Source organism: Panulirus ornatus, chromosome 1, assembly GCF_036320965.1.
Source record: "Panulirus ornatus isolate Po-2019 chromosome 1, ASM3632096v1, whole genome shotgun sequence".
Taxonomy (NCBI): Eukaryota; Metazoa; Arthropoda; class Malacostraca; order Decapoda; family Palinuridae; genus Panulirus; species Panulirus ornatus.
In genome coordinates this window covers 55,823,696-55,841,742 of record NC_092224.1, presented here as the reverse complement: position 1 = coordinate 55,841,742, position 18,047 = coordinate 55,823,696, and the positions used below count along the sequence as shown (strand labels likewise).

Genomic DNA, 18,047 nt, shown 5'->3' with positions numbered 1-18,047 from the left:
TGTTCAAGGGTCGTACCGTCGTGTTCAAGGATAGTATCGTCGTGTTCAAGAGTCGTACCGTCGTGTTCAAGGGCAGTGTCGCCGTGTTCGATGGTCGTACCGTCGTGTTCAAGGGTCGTAACGTCGTGCTCAAGGGTCGTAGGTACCGTCGTGTTCAAGGGTCGCATCGTCGTGTTCAAGAGTCGTACCGTCGTGTTCAAGGGTAGTATTGCCGCGTTCAAGGGTCGTACCGTCGTGTTCAAGGGTCGTAACGTCGTGATAAAGGGTCGTACCGCCGTGTTCAAGGGACGTACCGTCGTATTCAAGGGTCGTACTGTCGTGGTCAAGGATCGTACCGTCATGGTGGAGTCGTACCGTCGTGTTCAAGGGTCGTCCCACCGTGTTCAAGGGTCGTACCGTCGTGTTCAAGGGTCGTCCCACCGTGTTCAAGGGTCGTACCGTCGTGTTCAAGGGTCGTTCCACCGTGTTCAAGGGTCGTACCGCCGTGTTCAAGGGTCGTCCCACCGTGTTCAAGGGTCGTACCGTCGTGTTCAAAGTGGTAATCAGGTAATAGCCCAGGTGGCTGGAGATACAACCATACTTCTCAACTTGCTGATTGGAGGGACGAGTTTTTGGGAGGCGGAGATGAAGAAGTTGTGAGGGAGTTTGATGGAGGGTCCTTGGAGGCGCGGTACGATCAGCAGCAGCAGGAGGGAGGGGGAGGACGTCGGCGAGGAAAAATAGAAGGAAAGAGAAGATAGAAGGAAGGAGATCCCAGAGGTTTTCATTCTGGCCAACCCAATGGTCTCTAAAATCCTTCAAAATGTGTCTATTACAATGGTATTTTGAGAGACATTTCTAAGCCTACATACGACAACCCAGGACTGAAGCCAGGCCACTAGGCTACAGCTGTGGAAGACCTCATCAAATGGTATCACGTCCAGTTATTCATAAAGTTACAAAGAATACAGATAACTGAACACAGTTAATGGTACGACGATGAAAACTGAGAACGAAGAAGAAAATAGTGGGCCACTTTGGTATTATCATTAGCAGACGTGATATATAAACTTAAGATGAAGAATACTTTCATAAAAGAAACTAAGTTCAATTTTCGAAAGAATATCAAAGAACTGATTAGGATCTAGTCACAAAATCATCTATATCTATCTATCTATCTATCTATCTATCTGTGTATCTATGTATATCTATCATTCTCTCTACCACGCTACCAATTTATCAAACTATTTATCTATCTATCTATCTATCTATCTGTTATCACCATCACCGCACCATCCTCATGGAATTGATCATACACACAAGAGCTGTGCGGCACCGTTGAAATGAATAAATTTTGCAGGACTGGAGTCGCCAAACACCAACCCCCCAGGCAGGCAAAGTTCAGGGACTCCTACTTCCCTCAGGGGTAGGCTTGGCTACCATGCTACCACACCCTGGGGTAGGCTTGGCTACCATGCTACCACACCCTGGGGTAGGCTTGGCTACCATGCTACCACACCCTGGGGTAGGCTTGGTTACCATGCTACCACACCCTGGGGTAGGCTTGGCTACCCTGCTACTACACCCTTGGGTAGGCTTGGTTACCATGCTACCACACCCTGGGGTAGGCTTGGCTACCCTGCTACCATACCCTGGGGTAGGCTTGGCTACCCTGTGACCACACCCTGGGGTAGGCTTGGCTACCCTGTTACCACACCCTGGGGTAGGCTTGGCTACCCTGCAACCACACCCTGGGGTAGGCTTGGGTTCATTACTACCACACCCTGAGGTAGGCTTGGGTTCATTACTACCACACCCTGGGATAGGCTTGGGTACTCTGCTACCATATGTACCATCATTCAAAAAATAGTTAAAAGGGTCTTTTGTTATAACACAGAACAACATGGTTCATAATAGCAGAGGAAAATGATAAGGATTTCCACCGTAAGATCAGAAGCCATGTCCAACATTTTCTTCCTCACTAACGTTATGAACCGCTGGAGTTAACGAATCCTGTCACGTACTGGATACACGACCTCTTTACACGTGCGCCACGTGTGAACTGCTGCAGTGGGTCAATGCCACGTGTTGTTCTTGTGCTCATCTCACTGTGTGCAGGAGGTCGAAGGTCTCTGTGCCTACCGTCACTGACCAGTCCCTTCACAAACGCCAAGGTCAGCTCCTCCCTCCGTTGCGACAGTGTGTGTGTGTGATGAAGGAGACTCGGTGAAGGCTTCTTCATAACTTTTCTACGTACTCATAGCAGATCTTCAGGGCACTCTCCTCTGTACTCGCCTCGATCGACTGAGGCTCGTGGGCAGAGCCCCGCCTGAAGCAGTGGGCAGCAATACTCCAGGGTAGGTCGTGTGTAATGTTGGTCGGATGGGGGCATCTTGCAGCTCCAGCAGGTGGAGGTAGCACGGTGTGGAGCAGTTGAGATGTCTGTGTGTTCAGCCCCCCACGTCAAGTCAGAGTTTATGGTGACTCTAAAGTTTACAATTGTTTACCACTGGGACGCTAGTGTCCCCTAGGTTTACACTTGGTAAAACTAGTGTTTATTTCACTTTTTTTTTTTTAGCTTTTGCACGTACATTACTTGGCACTTGTCGATGTTGACACGATGCTTGCTGTGTGTTGCTCCTAGGTACTCTCCTCAGAAAGGTGTTCGACTCAGCGTGTTCCATAGATGGTCAGATCATGCGTTTTCCTAAGTATTGTGCAGATCTACTGACCATTGCCCAGAAGGTGATAAGACCACAGATCATTTCTTGATGGGGTGGCCCCACAGGAGGTATAGCTTGCACTACCCATGTGTCCAGTAGTGTTGCGTATTCTTGGAAGAGGTTCTGAAGAAATCCAACAAACCATCTGGCTAGGGAGGCCCTGAATCCCATCTCTTAAGAGGCGACTTCCAACGATCGTGAGATCAATCAAGTCGAAGCCTTTCCTAACATGAAACACAATGAATGAAAACATTTTCCCTGGTTCGTCAAGATCAGACAGCATTTCGTGAACGAGGCGCATCAGATATTGGGTCGCGGAGGCGTTCTTTATGCTCCCATATTGTCTCGGGTCGATATTAGGCTTCATGTCTCACATGAGACGACAAAGCTCTCCATGACCTTAGAGGAGGTAGGGGTCAGCCCCTACGGTCTGAGATGATCAACGGAAGGAAACTTTCTGTTTTTTTAAGGTCTTGGTACTAGTGCTGCGTGGCGCCAGATGGTGGAAGTATAGCCATCTGTGATGGATCTATGATACAGCTCAGTAAGGGGAGGACTCAGTTCAATGGCGAACTCTTTGATGGGTAACTAGTTCGTGGGTGTGACCTACCTGTCCTGAGTTTGGCCAGGGGCCTAGCTATATCCCCAGGGCTGGAGTAGCAGAGTGCTCGCTCCTGCAGGTGCGGACGTGGGCGAAGACGCAGTATCGAGAGGGGCAATGCTACTGTAGACATCAGAGGAGTGTGCATAAATTTGTTGTGCTAATGCTCCATCACCTAATGTTTATCGTTGGTCAATCTACCTGGGCTTGACTGTACGATTCGAAAGTGCTGCCACTTTTCTGTAACAAGATCCGGAACCACTGTTTCAGAGGTTTTTAATCCAGCGTCCAAACCATTATTTCCTTTTGCTTTGCCATTCTACTACCACACCCTGGTATAGGCTTGGCTACCCTGCTACCACAAAGTGAAGTAGGCTTGGCTACTCTGCTACCACATCCTGCGGTAAGCTTGGCTACTCTACTACCATACCCTGGGGTCGATTTGGCTAATCTGGTTGCGAACCCTGAGGTAGGTTTGGTTAAGCTGCTACCACACTCTTCGGCAAGCTTGGCTATTCAGCTACCACACCCTGAAGTAGCCTTGGTTACACTGCTACCACAACCTGGTATCGTACACGCCACAACAGCTGTGTTGCACCTTCGATAGCAATCAATCTTGCAGGACTAGAGTCACCAGCCACCCCTCCCCGCAGCAGGCAAAGTTCAGGGACTCCCGCTCCCCTAAGAAGGTAGATTTGGCTACCATGCTACTTCACCCTGGGGTAGGCTTGGCTACCATGTTACCACACACTGGGGAAGGCTTGGCTACCCTGCTACCACACCATGGGGAATAAAGGCTTGGCTACCCTGCTACCACTACCTGGAATAAGCTTGGCTACCCTGTTACCCTGCGGTAGACTTGGAACCCTGCCAACACTCCCCTGGGTAGACTTGGTAGCCAACCATCAAACCCTGGGGTACACACGCTACCCTTCAACCTCAATCGTAAATGAAATAAACATTACTTCTACACTGACACGTCTGGGTGCAGGAACAAGACAGCAGGAAGCGGAAGGCTACACAGCTACTACATCCACCCTGCCGAATAAGGTCACGCCACCATACCCATCACCACCTACCATTAAGGTCACGCTACCATACCCATCACCACCTACCATTAAGGTCACGCTACCATACCCATCACCATCTACCATTGAGGTCACGCTACCATACCCATCACCATCTACCATTAAGGTCACGCTACCATGCCCATCACCATCTACCATTAAGGTCACGCCACCATACCCATCACCATCTACCATTAAGGTCACGCTACCATACCCATCACCACCTACCATTAAGGTCATGCTACCATACCCATCACCATCTACCATTAAGGTCACGCCACCATACCCATCACCATCTACCATTAAGGTCACGCTACCATACCCATCACCACCTACCATAGATCACATGAATATAAGGAAGTTGACCATAACACAACTACGTTAGAAAGTTTCAAACGTTCACGCAATTATACCGACACGTATACACAAACACACGAAGGAACAGCTTGTGTAACCTTGAATCATTATGTCCGTCCTCTCCACGAACAATTCTGAGGCAGCTGACCTAAGCAAGGTTACTAAACGTCCACAGACAGTTGAGGCTATTTTGAGGTACAGTCAGAGGTACGAAAATCAGCACTTTATACATTATCGAAGCCAGTGAGTAAATGGAGAGAGATTAATATATAAGGACAATTCACACTAAATCAAAGTAACGTCTTATCGGCCTAATCAAAACGAACAATCAGCAGTACCTTTGACCTGGTCTTCAAAATGAACGGAGTTATGTGCTACTGGTCTAGCCCTCCAGGTGATCATAGTCGTATGTTACTGCTGAGAGCCTCTGGTCTCGGCCACTAAAGCCACTGGTCTAGAATTCAAGAACCACCGGTCTATTCTTAAAGGGCCTCTAGTCTAGTCTTCTACAGCCACTGGTCTAGTCTTCCAGAGCTTCTGGTCTAGTCTTCAAGAGCTTCTGGTCTAGTCTTCCAGAAGCTTCTGGTCTAGTCTTCCAGAGCTTCTGGTCTAATCTTCTAGAGCTTCTGGTCTAGTCTTCCAGAGCTTCTGGTCTAATCTTCTAGAAATTCTGGTCTCGTCTTCCAGAGCTTCTGGTCTCGTCTTCCAGAGCTTCTGGTCTAGTCTTCCAGAGCTTCTGGTCTAGTCTTCCAGAGCTTCTGGTCTAGTCTTCTAGAGCTTCTGGTCTCGTCTTCCAGAGCTTCTGGTCTCGTCTCCCAGAGTTTCTGGTCTAGTCTTCTAGAGCTTCTGGTCTAGTCTTCCAGAGCTTCTGGTCTGGTGTTCCAGGGCTTCTGGTCTGGTCTTCCAGGGCTTCTGGTCTGGTCTTCAAGAGTTACTGGTCTAGTCTTCAAGAAGAACTAGTCTAGTCTAAAAGAGCCGCTGGTCAGGCCTGGAAGAGTTACTCGTCTAATCTGTAAAAGCCGCTTGATGTAGTCGTGTGGATGAACCAAGTAACATGCCTTTAGTCTGGTCTTCAAGCTGATGCTCCAGCTTAGATGAAAGTGACCAATCCTCCGCCCAGTTGTATTGATTTTCAAAATGAAATTTTGAGACTGATGTCCTGGTCTGAGACGGTTACCATTCCAGACCATGACTCATTCACGGGCCGCCCAGGGTCGAACGCATAGGTTCGAATCCTTGTTGCGGCAGTCGGTCACAGTAAACCTAGCTGTTCATCCACCCCTAGGAGTTGGTCAATAAAATGGGTACTTGGCTCAGGCTAGGGTGTATGTATATACCCTGCAAATACGCAGTCTCTTTAGGATGAGAGGGCTTAGGAAGTGAGTCATTTGTTGTTCGCTGATGATACAGCGCTGGTGGCTGATTCGGGTGAGAAACTGCAGAGGTTGGTGACTGAGTTTGGTAAAGTGTGTGAAAAGAGGAATGTCAATAAGAGCAAGGTTATAAGGTTCAGTAGGGTTGAGGGACAAGTTAATTGGGAGGTAAGTTTGAATGGAGAAAAACTGGAGGAAGTGAAGTGTTTTAGGTATCTGGGAGTGGACTTGGCAGCGGATGGAACCATGGAAGCAGAAGTGAGTCACAGGGTGGTGGTGGTGGTGTGGGGGGGGGGGGGGGTTCTCGGAAGAATGTGTGGGAGGCGAGAATGTTATCTCAGAGAGCAAAATTGGGTGTTTGAAGGAATAGTGGTTCCAACAGTGTTATATGGTTGTGAGGCATGAGCTATAGAAGGGTTGTGCGCAGGAGGGTGGATGTGCTGGAAATGAGATGTTTGAGGACAAAGTGTGGTGTGAGGTGGTTTGATCGAGTAAGTAATGAGAGGGTAAGAGGGATGTGTGGTTATAAAAAGATTGTGGTTGAGAGAGCAGAAGAGGTATGTGGAAATCGTTTGGACACATGGAAAGAATGAGAGAGGAAAGACTGACAATGAGGATATACGTGTCAGAGGTGGAGGGAAGAAGGAGAAGCGGGAGACCAAATTGGAGGTGGAAGGATGGAGTGAAAAAGATTTTGAACGATCGGGGCCTGAACATACAGGAGGGTGAAAGGCGTGCAAGGAACAGAGTGAATTGGAACGATGTGTTATACCGGGGTCGACGTGCTGTCAATGGATCGAACCAGAGCATGTGAAGCGTCTAGGGTAAACCGTGGAAAGATCTGTGGGGCCTGGATGTAGAAAGGGAGCTGTGGTTTCGGTGCATTACACATGACAGCTAGAGACTGAGTGTGAACGAATGTGGCCTTTCTTCGTCTTTTCCTGGCGCTATTTCGCTGTTTCCTGTGTGGCGGTAGTTGAAATGTAAAGGTATGTATATGTGCGTGTATGGACATATATATATATATATATATATATATATATATATATATATATATATATATATATATATATATATATATATATATATATATAAGTGGTTAGGCCATTCTTCGTCTGTTTCTTTGCGCTACCTCGCTGACGCGGGAAACAGCGATTAAGTATTACAATATATAAATATATATATATATATATATATATATATATATATATATATATATATATATATATATATATATATATAACGTTAATGGGAAAGCCTTGATCAGGGTTTCAGCAGCCCGAGCCATCTCGGCTAACATATAAAAAACATACTGGAACTTAGCCCATAGATACTTCAAACTCCACCTATAATGTAATCGCGAACCCTTTTAAAACTAGTGGAAAATAATTTTTCCCTAAAGTTGTTCTATTTTCTCTAGCGTTGGAGAGTCTTGAGACAAATTATACATTTTTCCACTCTAAAAGTTCCAAAAGCAGTGTCGTTACTCTGAGAGAGGAACACATGTCACAGGAGAGGAACTTGGTAGCGCCTTGAGCAAGACGGTCCGTACTCAAGGGTCAGGATGGCCCTTGACCACTCAGCGTCATCAGGTTAAAAAGTCCAGGTCTCCATACCGAAGGGCCGTAGCGTCGTGGTCCAGGTGGTTTAAAGGTCGTAAAAAAAATATTTTACTTCCCAGTTTTCCTTGTAATCACGTCATTATAGACACTCATTACCGTTCTCATAAGCTCTGAACACACTGAAGATTACGCCACAGAAACGCCCAAGCTTGATAGCCACTCAGAAAGCTGCTCAACAAACAAGAATTCATCAAATCAAAGAAACTTTTTCTTTACTTTTTTTAATCTTGCAATCCAAATGTGAACATCATCCGAGATCCATCACCTCACGGAAGCTAACTTGTCGGATTGATGGTCGAAATACTGACGATCATCAGAGGATCACTGTATCCATGATGTCTGTGTTGGGTTGGTCAGTGATGGGGGAAGGTCCAAGAGCTCAGGGATGGGTCAGGCGTGAGCACACAGCCTGGGGCAGCTGGAGACGAGGGGTGAGGCGGTCATACACACTCTGGCTGTGATGGTGGTATAGTGATACAGGTGCTGTGGCTGTGGTGATGATGATAATGGTGATAACACAGGCATACATGATGGTGATGGTGATGATGATGATGGTGACAACATAGGCATACATGATGGTGATGATGATGATGATCATGGTGACAACATAGGCATACATGATGGTGATGGTGATGATGATGATGGTGACAACATAGGCATACATGATGGTGATGATGATGATGATCATGGTGACAACATAGGCATACATGATGGTGATGGTGATGATGATGATGGTGATAACACAGGCATACATGATGGTGATGGTGATGATGATGATGATAACACAGGCATATATGATGGTGATGGTGATGATGATGATGGTGACAATAGAGGCATACATGATGGTGATGGTGATGATGATGATAACACAGGCATACATGATGGTGATGGTGATGATGATGATGGTGACAACAGAGGCATACATGATGGTGATGATGATGATGGTAAAAGTTCTGCTGTGGTGGCGGTGATGGTAGTGGTGTACCAGTGGTGCTGGGGCAGGTGGTGGTAGTGATAATGGTAGTAGTGGTGAGACTGATGAAGGTGGGTGCCACTGTGGAGGCGGTGATGGTGGTGCCACTAGTGAGTGTGGTACTGATGGGTGGTGCTCGAGAATGGGGTGTTGGTATACGAACTAGTGATCCCTCTTCCTGGTGGTGATAATGATGGTGAAAGTGGTGTCAGTGGGGGTCGCAGTGGTGATAGTGATGGTGCTTATGATGGTGGTGATGGTGTCAACAGTCTTGATGTTAATGTAACTCTTCACAGACAGACTGAGATGGAGAGGACAAGTGCACAAAGTAGTACAACAGAAAACGTTCTTGAGAACACACTTCCACGGACCTGCCGCCTGGTAATGTGCTCAACAGAAAACGTATTAAAAGAATTCCTCAACCTTGACTCTTGTTACTAAATAATGTAACGTTAATTACATGTAGCAACACACAGGGACTTAAATCATAAACAGCAAACAAAAATATCTTCACAAGTGGTTTACTGAACTGACGACACGATATGAACGGTGAAGAACTGATAACGACATCCTATTCAGGTATGAGAGAACAGGAAGAACATGTAAGGGAACTGAACTGTGTGTTATAAACACAGACAAAAGAACTGCTAAAATGTGTATGATGTGGAGCTTAAGTATCAGCTGCCGAGGCTAAGATACTAAGCTCTAGACCAAAGGAAAAGCGTAAGATGTCAAATCAGAAGAATCCACGGACCAGTTGAGGATTGGAACCTCTTCTTGTCTTGATAACTTGAGGGGAAACTTGCGATCCAGATACGCAACGCTTTCTGGATAACATTCTCTTGCTACACCTGAGACAGATACTGAGAGGAAACATTTACCGCAGCTGAACACTTCTCTGGGAGCAGCACAAGTGAACAGCTGCACAAACGGGAACAGACGGAGTGGCAGGAAGTTGAACAGTTGCACAAACGGAGAACAGACGGAGTGGCAGGAAGTTGAACAGCTGCACAAACGGAGAACAGACGGAGAGGCAGGAAGTTGAACAGTTGCACAAACAGAGAACAGACGGAGTGGCAGGAAGGTGAACAGTTGCACAAACCGAGAACAGACGGAGTGGCAGGAAGTTGAACAGCTGCACAAACGGAGAACAGACGGAGTGGCAGGAAGGTGAACAGTTGCACAAACGGAGAACAGACGGAGTGGCAGGAAGTTGAACAGCTGCACAAACGGAGAACAGACGGAGAGGCAGGAAGTTGAACAGTTGCACAAACAGAGAACAGACGGAGTGGCAGGAAGGTGAACAGCTTTCACAGATAACGTACCCTTAACGCGTCACGTGACTCGTGCCAACATGGTGCTCACTGATGCTGGCAGTGTTGTCAGTGGCACTGATACAGCAGTTCCGTTTCCACCTTTAGTACTATATGACTCTTGATGGTACGACCCTTGAACACGACAGTACTACCCTTGAACACGACGGTACGATCCTAGAACAAGACGGTACGTACGACCCTTAACCACGACGGTACGTAAGACCCTTGAACACGACGGTACGACCCTTGAACACGACAATACAGCCCTTGAACACGACGGTACGTACTACCCTTGAAAACGACGGTACGTACTACTCTTGAACAAGACGGTACGACCCTTGAAACGACGGTACGACCCTTGAACACGACAGTACGACCCTTGAACACGACGGTACGACCCTTGAACACGACGGTATGACCCTTGAACACGACGGTACGACCCTTGGGGTATGAAGGTGTGGCTTCTAAAGCTAAAACACTTCCAGGTCAGGTTAGGGGCCGGGTCATCATACCCTCGCGCTCAGGGTTTGTACCGCTGTGGCCAAGGGGTTAAAGTTGGCGATCCGATTGGTGGTGTTGCTTAAGGAGGCACCTTCAGTGGTGGTGATAGCAGTTTAGTGATGTTTATGGTGATGGTGATAGCCGTGGTGGTGTTGGTGATGGCCGTGGTGGTGTTGGTGATAGCCGTGGTGGTGTTGATGATAGCCGTGGTGGTGTTGGTGATAGCCGTGGTGGTGCTGGTGATAGCCGTGGTGGTGATGGTGATAGCCGTGGTGGTGCTGGTGATAGCCGTGGTGGTGCTGATGATAGCCGTGGTAGTGTTGGTGATAGCCGTGGTGGTGCTGGTGATAGCCGTGGTAGTGTTGGTGATAGCCGTGGTGGTGTTGGTGATAGCCGTGGTGGTGTTGATGCTACTTAAGAAGGCACCTTCAGTGGTGGTGATAGCAGTTTAGTGATGTTTATGGTGATGGTGATGGCCGTGGTGGTGTTGGTGATAGTGGTGATACTGGTGGAGTCTTGTATAAGTGGTGATGTTGGTTACCACCTTCAGTGGTGGTGATAGCAGTGTAGTGATGTTTCTGGTGTTGGTGATAGCCGTGATGGTGTTGGTGATAGCCGTGGTGGTGATGGTGGTGATACTAGTGGAGTCTTGTATAAGTGCTGATATTGGTTACGTATGTTGGTGATGTAGCTGGTGATACTGTTGGCGATGTTGGTGCTGGTGAATGTATCAGTGGTGGAGATGGTGTCGGACCCGCCCCTCATGGCAGTGACGGGCGATGCTCCCGGTGTTGGCTTGCGCTGGTCGTGCGACCAAGGTCGAGGCTTTGATGACTGGAGGCGAAGGAGTTTATCCCAATAAATCGATTGTCATTTGGCTTACAGTCGCGATAGGACTGTGTGTGTGTGTGTGTGTGTGTGTGTGTGTGTGTGTGTGTGTGTGTGTTGTCTCAAGAAGGGTTACGGTACCTTCTATTTTGTTGGCAAAGAATTCTTTTCAAAATGTCTTCCTCTGCTCGTTCCCTCCATTTCTCACTCTTCTCCCTCTCTCTCTCTCTCTCTCTCTCTCTCTCTCTCTCTCTCTCTCTCTCTCTCTCTCGTATGCTGGCTGTAGCGCCGCCTACGAGCAAGCGCTGGTCTGCCGTGGGGGGGTTGAGAGAGAGAGAGAGAAAAAAATATATATCCACGTATCCGCCAACAACCTGGCAGCTCTGGCCTTAAGCTCTTAACACGATGAAGAGGATGTAGGTCATGCGTCCGCTGGTCCTGGCCACTGAGATTTAAGGGAGAGGTGGTGCTGTGAGGTCGGCCGCAGGTAAACCATTCATCCTACGCGCTGACTGATGCAGGAGTGAAGGCACCACTATCATTTCTTTACGCGTTTGTTATCATTTATTCTAAGGCCGTGCGAGGTATTGCGGTGAAGGTGGACGTACCTACCGTGCGCTGCCCTGCATACAGACGACGGTAAGACTCTTGAGCACGACGCTACGACTCTTGGACACGAGGGAACGGCTCTTGAGCACGACGACACGACTCGAGCACGACGGTACGATCCTTGAGCACGACGGTGCGACCCTTGAGCACGACGACACGACTCTTCAGCAAGACGGAACGACCCTTGAGCACTACGGTGCGACCCTTGAGCACGACGGTGCAACCCTTGAGCACGACGACACGACTCTTCAGCACGACGGAACGACCCTTGAGCACGACGGTGCGACCTTTGAGCACGACGGTGCGACCCTTGAGCACGACGACACGACTCTTGAGCACGACGGAACGACCCTTGAGCACGACGTTGCGACCCTTGAGCACGACAATGCGACTGCTGAGCATGACTGAAAGACCCCTCGGAGTATGATATCCTGCTCTTTGACTTGACCCTTAATGATCTGGTCAAAGGCCAGGTCCTCATGACCAAGGTCGCACCGTCGCGCTGAAGGTCATGTATGAAATAAATTCCACTTGTGTATATACAGTGGGCAGTTCCCCCTCCACTTATCCCTCACTCGGGTAAAGAATAACGGTCCAGAGAACAGACATGCAGCGGGCACATCAGCTGGCAGTGTTGCCTTTAAGTGATTACACTCTTTCCTTCCTCACCGTTACACTGCACTGGAGAACTTCGCATACGCAAATCTCAATGCTCACCTAATGACAGTTAATCATGCTTTTAACCTAGTTGGGTATTCTTTGAATAGACAATTTCTGGAAAATATTTCAGTGGGATGACCTTAGCAACACTCATGGGCGTTCGATTTCAATACTTTGAGCGTCCCACTGTCAATACTCTAATCGTCCCACTGTCTATACTCTGATCGTCCCACTGTCAATACTGCACTGTCTATAATGCCATTTCTGTTGTTGATTGGCTGGTAGAGATTTTCACTGTACGTATGGAATCATGGTGAGGTACCTGAGGATTGGTGGAATGCATGTACAGGGCCACTGTATAAAGACAAGGGGGATAAAGGTGAGTGTTCGAACTACAGAGGAATAAGTTTGTCGAGCATTCCTGGTAAGTTGTATGGGAGGGTGTTGACTGAGAGGGTGAAGGCATGTACAGAGCATCAGACTGGGGAAGAGCAGTGTGGTTTCAGAAGTGGTCGAGGATGTGTGGATCAGGTGTTTGCTTTAAAGAATGTCTGAGAAATACTTAGAAAAACAGATGGATTTCTGTGTGGCGTTTATGAATCTGGAAAAGACGTATGATCAGAGTGATAGAGATGGGTTGTACAAGGTCTTCAGAATATATGGTGTGTGAGGAAACCTGCTCATGGCAGTAACAAGCTGTTATTAAGGGTAAGGCTTGTGTAAGAATAAGAAAATAAGAAAGTGAATAGTCTCATATCTGCGGCAGGGGTATGTCATGTCACCATGGTTTGCTCAGTTTGTTACGGATGGGGTGGTTAGGGAGGAAAATACAAGTCTTGGAGAGAGGGGCGAGTATGCAGTCAGAGGGGAAAGAGATGGCCTGGGAAGTGAGTCAGTTGCTGTTCGCCGATGACACAGCTCTGGTAGCAGATTCGAGTGAGAAACTGGAGAAGTTGGTGACTGCGTTTGGAAGAGTGCGTGAAAGGAGAATGCTGAGTAAATGTTGATAAAAGCAAGATTATAAGGTTCGGCAGGGTTGAGGGACAGGTTAATTGGGGTGTGATTTTAAAAGGAGTAAAGTTGGAGGAAGTGAAGTGTTTAGATATCTGGAGTAGACTTAACAGCGAATGAAACCACGAAACTATGGAGCGGGTGAGGGGGGGTGAATGTGCTGGGAATGCTGAAGAATGTGTAAAAAGAAAAACGTTATCTGGGAGGGTCGAAATGGATATGTTGTATAGCAAGGGCTATAGTTAGGGTTGTGCGAAGGTGGGTGGATGTATTGGAAATGAAAAGTTTGAGGACAATATGTGGTGTGAGGTGGCTTGATCGAGTAAGTAAAGAAAGGGCAAGAGAGAGGTGTGGTAATAAAGAGTGTAGTTGAGAGAGAAGAATAGGGTGTGTTGAAATGGTTTGGATACATAGTGAGAAATAGTGAGGAAAGGTTGACATAGAAAATATACGTGTTAGAGGTAGAAGGAACAATGAGACTTGGGAGACCAAATTGGAGATGGAAGGATGGAGTGAAAAGATTCTGAGCAATAGGAGCCTGAAAATGCATGGGGGTGGGGGTGAAAGACGTGCACGGGATAGAGTGAATTGGAACGATGTGGTATATTGGGGTGGACTTCCAGTCAATGTACTGAACCAGGGCATGTGCAGCGTTCTGGGTAAACCACGGAAAGGTCTTTGGGGCCTGGTTGTGGATAAGGAACTGCAGTTTCGGTGCAATATATAAGACAGCTGGAGAATTGATGAGACCGGATGTGGCCTTTTTTCATATGTTCCTAGCACTACCTCGCTAACGCAGGAAACGGTGATCAAATATCATGTGTATATATATATATATATATATATATATATATATATATATATATATATATATATAGCGGGTGGCTGGAAATCCTCCCCCTCGTTTTTTTTAATTTTCCAAAAGAAGGAACAGAGAAGGGGGCCAGGTGAGGATATTCCCTCTAAGGCCCAGTCCTCTGTTCTTAACGCTACCTCGCTAATGCGGGAAATGGCGAATAGTATTTTTTTTTTTTCTTTTCTTTTAAACTATTCGCCATTTCCCGCGTTAGCGAGGTAGCGTTAAGAACAGAGGACTGGGCCTTTTTTGGAATATCCTCACCTGGCCCCCTCTGTTCCTTCTTTTGGAAAATTAAAAAAAAAAAAAAAAACGAGAGGGGAGGATTTCCAGCCCCCCGCTCCCTCCCCTTTTAGTCGCCTTCTACGACACGCAGGGAATACGTGGGAAGTATTCTTAATCCCCTATCCCCAGGGATAATATATATATATATATATATATATATATATATATATATATATATATATATATATATATATATATATATATATATATATATACCTGGGGATAGGAGAGAAAGAATACTTCCCACGCATTTCCCGCGTGTCGCCGAAGGCGATTAAAGGGGACGGGAGCGGGGGGTTAGAAACCCTTCCCTCCTTGTATCTTAACTTTATAAAAGGGGAAACAGAAGGAGTCAAGCGGGGAGTGTTCATCCTCCTCGAAGGCTCAGAGTGAGGAGTCTAAATGTGTGTGGATGTAACCAAAATGAAAAAAAAGGAGAGATAGGAAGCATGTTTGAGGAAAGGAACCTGGATGTTTTGGCTCTGAGAGAAACAAAGCTCAAGGGTAAAGGGGAAGAGTGGTTTGGGAATATTTTGGGAGTAAAATCAGAGGTTGGTGAGAGGACAAGAGCAAAGGAAGGAGTAGCACTACTCCTGAAACACTCCTGTTGTGTGGGTATGTGATAGAGTATAAGAAAGTAAACTCTAGAGTGATATGGGTAGAACTGGAAGTGGATGGAGAGAGATGGGTGATTATTGGTGCCTATGCACCTGGGCATGATAAGAAAGATCATGAGAGGCAAGTGTTTTGGGAGCAGCTGAGTGAGTTTGTTAGCAGTTTTGATGCACGAGACAGGGTTATAGTGATGGGTGATTTGAATGAAAAGGTGAGTAATGCGGCAGTTGAGGGAATAATGGTGTACATGGGGTGTTCAGTGTTGTAAATGGAATTCTTGAAGAGCTTGTAGATTTGTGTGCTAAAAAGGACTGGTGATTGGGAATACCTTGTTTAAAAAGAGATACACATAAGTATACGCATGTAAGTAGGAGAGATGGCCAGAGAGCGATAATGGATTACGTGTTAATTGATAGGCGCGTGAAAGTGAGACTTTTGGATGTTAATGTGCTGAGAGGTGCAACTGGAGGGATGTCTTATTATCTTGATGAAGCGAAGGTGAAGATTTGTAGAGGTTTTCAGAAAAGAAGAGAGAATGTTGAGGTGAAGAGAGTGGTGAGAGTAAGTGAGCTTGGGAAGACTTGTTTGAGGAAGTACCAGGAGAGACTGAGTGTAGAATGGAAAAAGGTGAGAACAACGGACGCAAGGGGAGTGGGGGAGGAATAGGATGTATTTAGGGAAGTAGTGATGGCTTGCACAAAAGATGCTTGTGTCACGAGAAGCGTGGAAGGTGGGCAGATTAGAAAGGGTAGTCAGTGATGGGATGAAGACGTAAGATTATTAGTGAAAGATAAGAGAGAGGCATTTGGAGGATTTTTGCAGGGAAATAGTGCAAATGACTGGGAAATGTATATAAGAAAGAGGCAGGAGGTCAAGAGAAAGGTGCATGAGGTGAAAAAGAGGGCAAATGAGAGTTGGGGTGAGAGAGTATCATTAAATTTTAGGGAGGATAAAAAGATGTTTTGGAAGGTGGTAAATATAGTGAGTAAGACATGAGAACAAATGGGAACATCGGTGGATGGGGCTAATGGGGAGGTAATAACAAGTAGTAGTGATGTGAGAAGGAGATGGAGTGAGTATTTTGAAGGTTTGTTGAATGTGTTAGATGATAGAGTGGCAAATATAGGGTGTTTTGGTCGAGGTGGTGTGCGTAGTGAGAGGGTTAGGGAGAATGATTTGGTAAACAGAGAAGAGGTAGTAAAAGCTTTGCGGAAGATGAAAGCCGGCAAGGCGGCGGGTTTGGATGGTATTGCAGTGGAATATATTAAAAACGCGGGTGACTGTGTTGTTGACTGGTTGGTGATGATATTCAATGTATGTATGGCTCATGGTGAAGTGCCTGAGAATTGGTGGAATGCATGCATAGTGCCATTGTACAAAAGCAAAGGGGATAAAGGTGAGTGTTCAAATTACAGAGGTATAACTTTGTTGAGTATTCCTAGGAAATCATATGGGAGGGTATTGATTGAGAGGATAAAAGCATGTACAGAACATCAGATTGGGGAAGAGCAGTGTGGTTTCAGAAGTGGTAGAGGATGTGTGGATCAGGTGTTTGCTTTGAAGAATGTATGTGAGAAATACTAAGAAAAACAAATGGATGTGTATGTAGTATTTATAGACCTGGAGAAGCATATGACAGAGTTGATAGAGATGCTCTGTGGAAGGTATTAAGAGTATATGGTGTGGGAGGCAAGTTGCTAGAAGCAGTGAAAAGTTTTTATCGAGGATGTAAGGCATGTGTACTGGTTTTCAGTGAATGTCGGTTTGCGGCAGGGGTGCGTGATGACTCCATGGTTGTTTGATTTGTTTATGGATGGGGTTGTTAGGGAGGTGAAAGCAAGAGTTTTGGAGAGAGGGGCAAGTATGCAGTCTGTTGTGGATGAGAGGGCTTGGGAAGAGAGTCAGTTGTTGTTCGATGATGATACAGAGCTGGTGGCTGATACGGGTGAGAAACTGCAGAAGCAAGGTTATTAGGTACAGTAGGGTTGAGGGATAAGTCAATTGGGAGGTAAGTTTGAATGGAGAAAAACTGGAGGAAGTGAAGCGTTTTAGGTATCTGGGAGTGGACTTGGCAGCGGATGGAACCATGGAAACGGAAGTGAGTCACAGAGTGGGGGAGGGGGCGAAAGATCTGGGAGCGCTGAAAAATATGTGGAAGGCGAGATCATTATCTCGGAAAGCAAAAACGGGTATGTTTGAAGAAATAGTGGTTCCAACAATGTTATATGGTTGCGAGGCGTGGGCTATAGATAGAGTTGTGCGGAGGAGGGTGGATGTATTGGAAATGAGATGTATGAGGACAATATGTAGTGTGAGGTGGTTTGATCGATTAAGTAATGAACGGGTAAGAGAGATGTGTGGTAATAAAAAGAGTGTCGTTGAGAAAGTAGAAGAGGTTGTACTGAAATGGTTTGGTCACATGGAGAGAATGAGTGAGGAAAGGTTGACAAAGAGCATATATGTGTCAGAGGTGGAGGGAACAAGGAGAAGTGGGAGACCATATTGGAGGTGGAAGGATGGAGTGAAAAAGATTTTGAGCGATTGGGGCCTGAACATGCAGAAGGGTGAAAGGCGTGCTAGGAATGGAGTGAATTGGAACGATGTGATATACCGGGGTCGACGTGCTGTCAATGGATTGAACCAGGGCATGTGAAGCGTCTGGGGTAAACCA

General features: G+C 46.7%; 1 protein-coding gene across 1 annotated transcript in view; it reads left to right on the top strand.

Annotated features, from left to right (window-relative positions):
- Positions 1–18,047, top strand: part of LOC139749104 (uncharacterized) — a 593,058-nt gene that overhangs the window by 330,173 nt on the left and 244,838 nt on the right.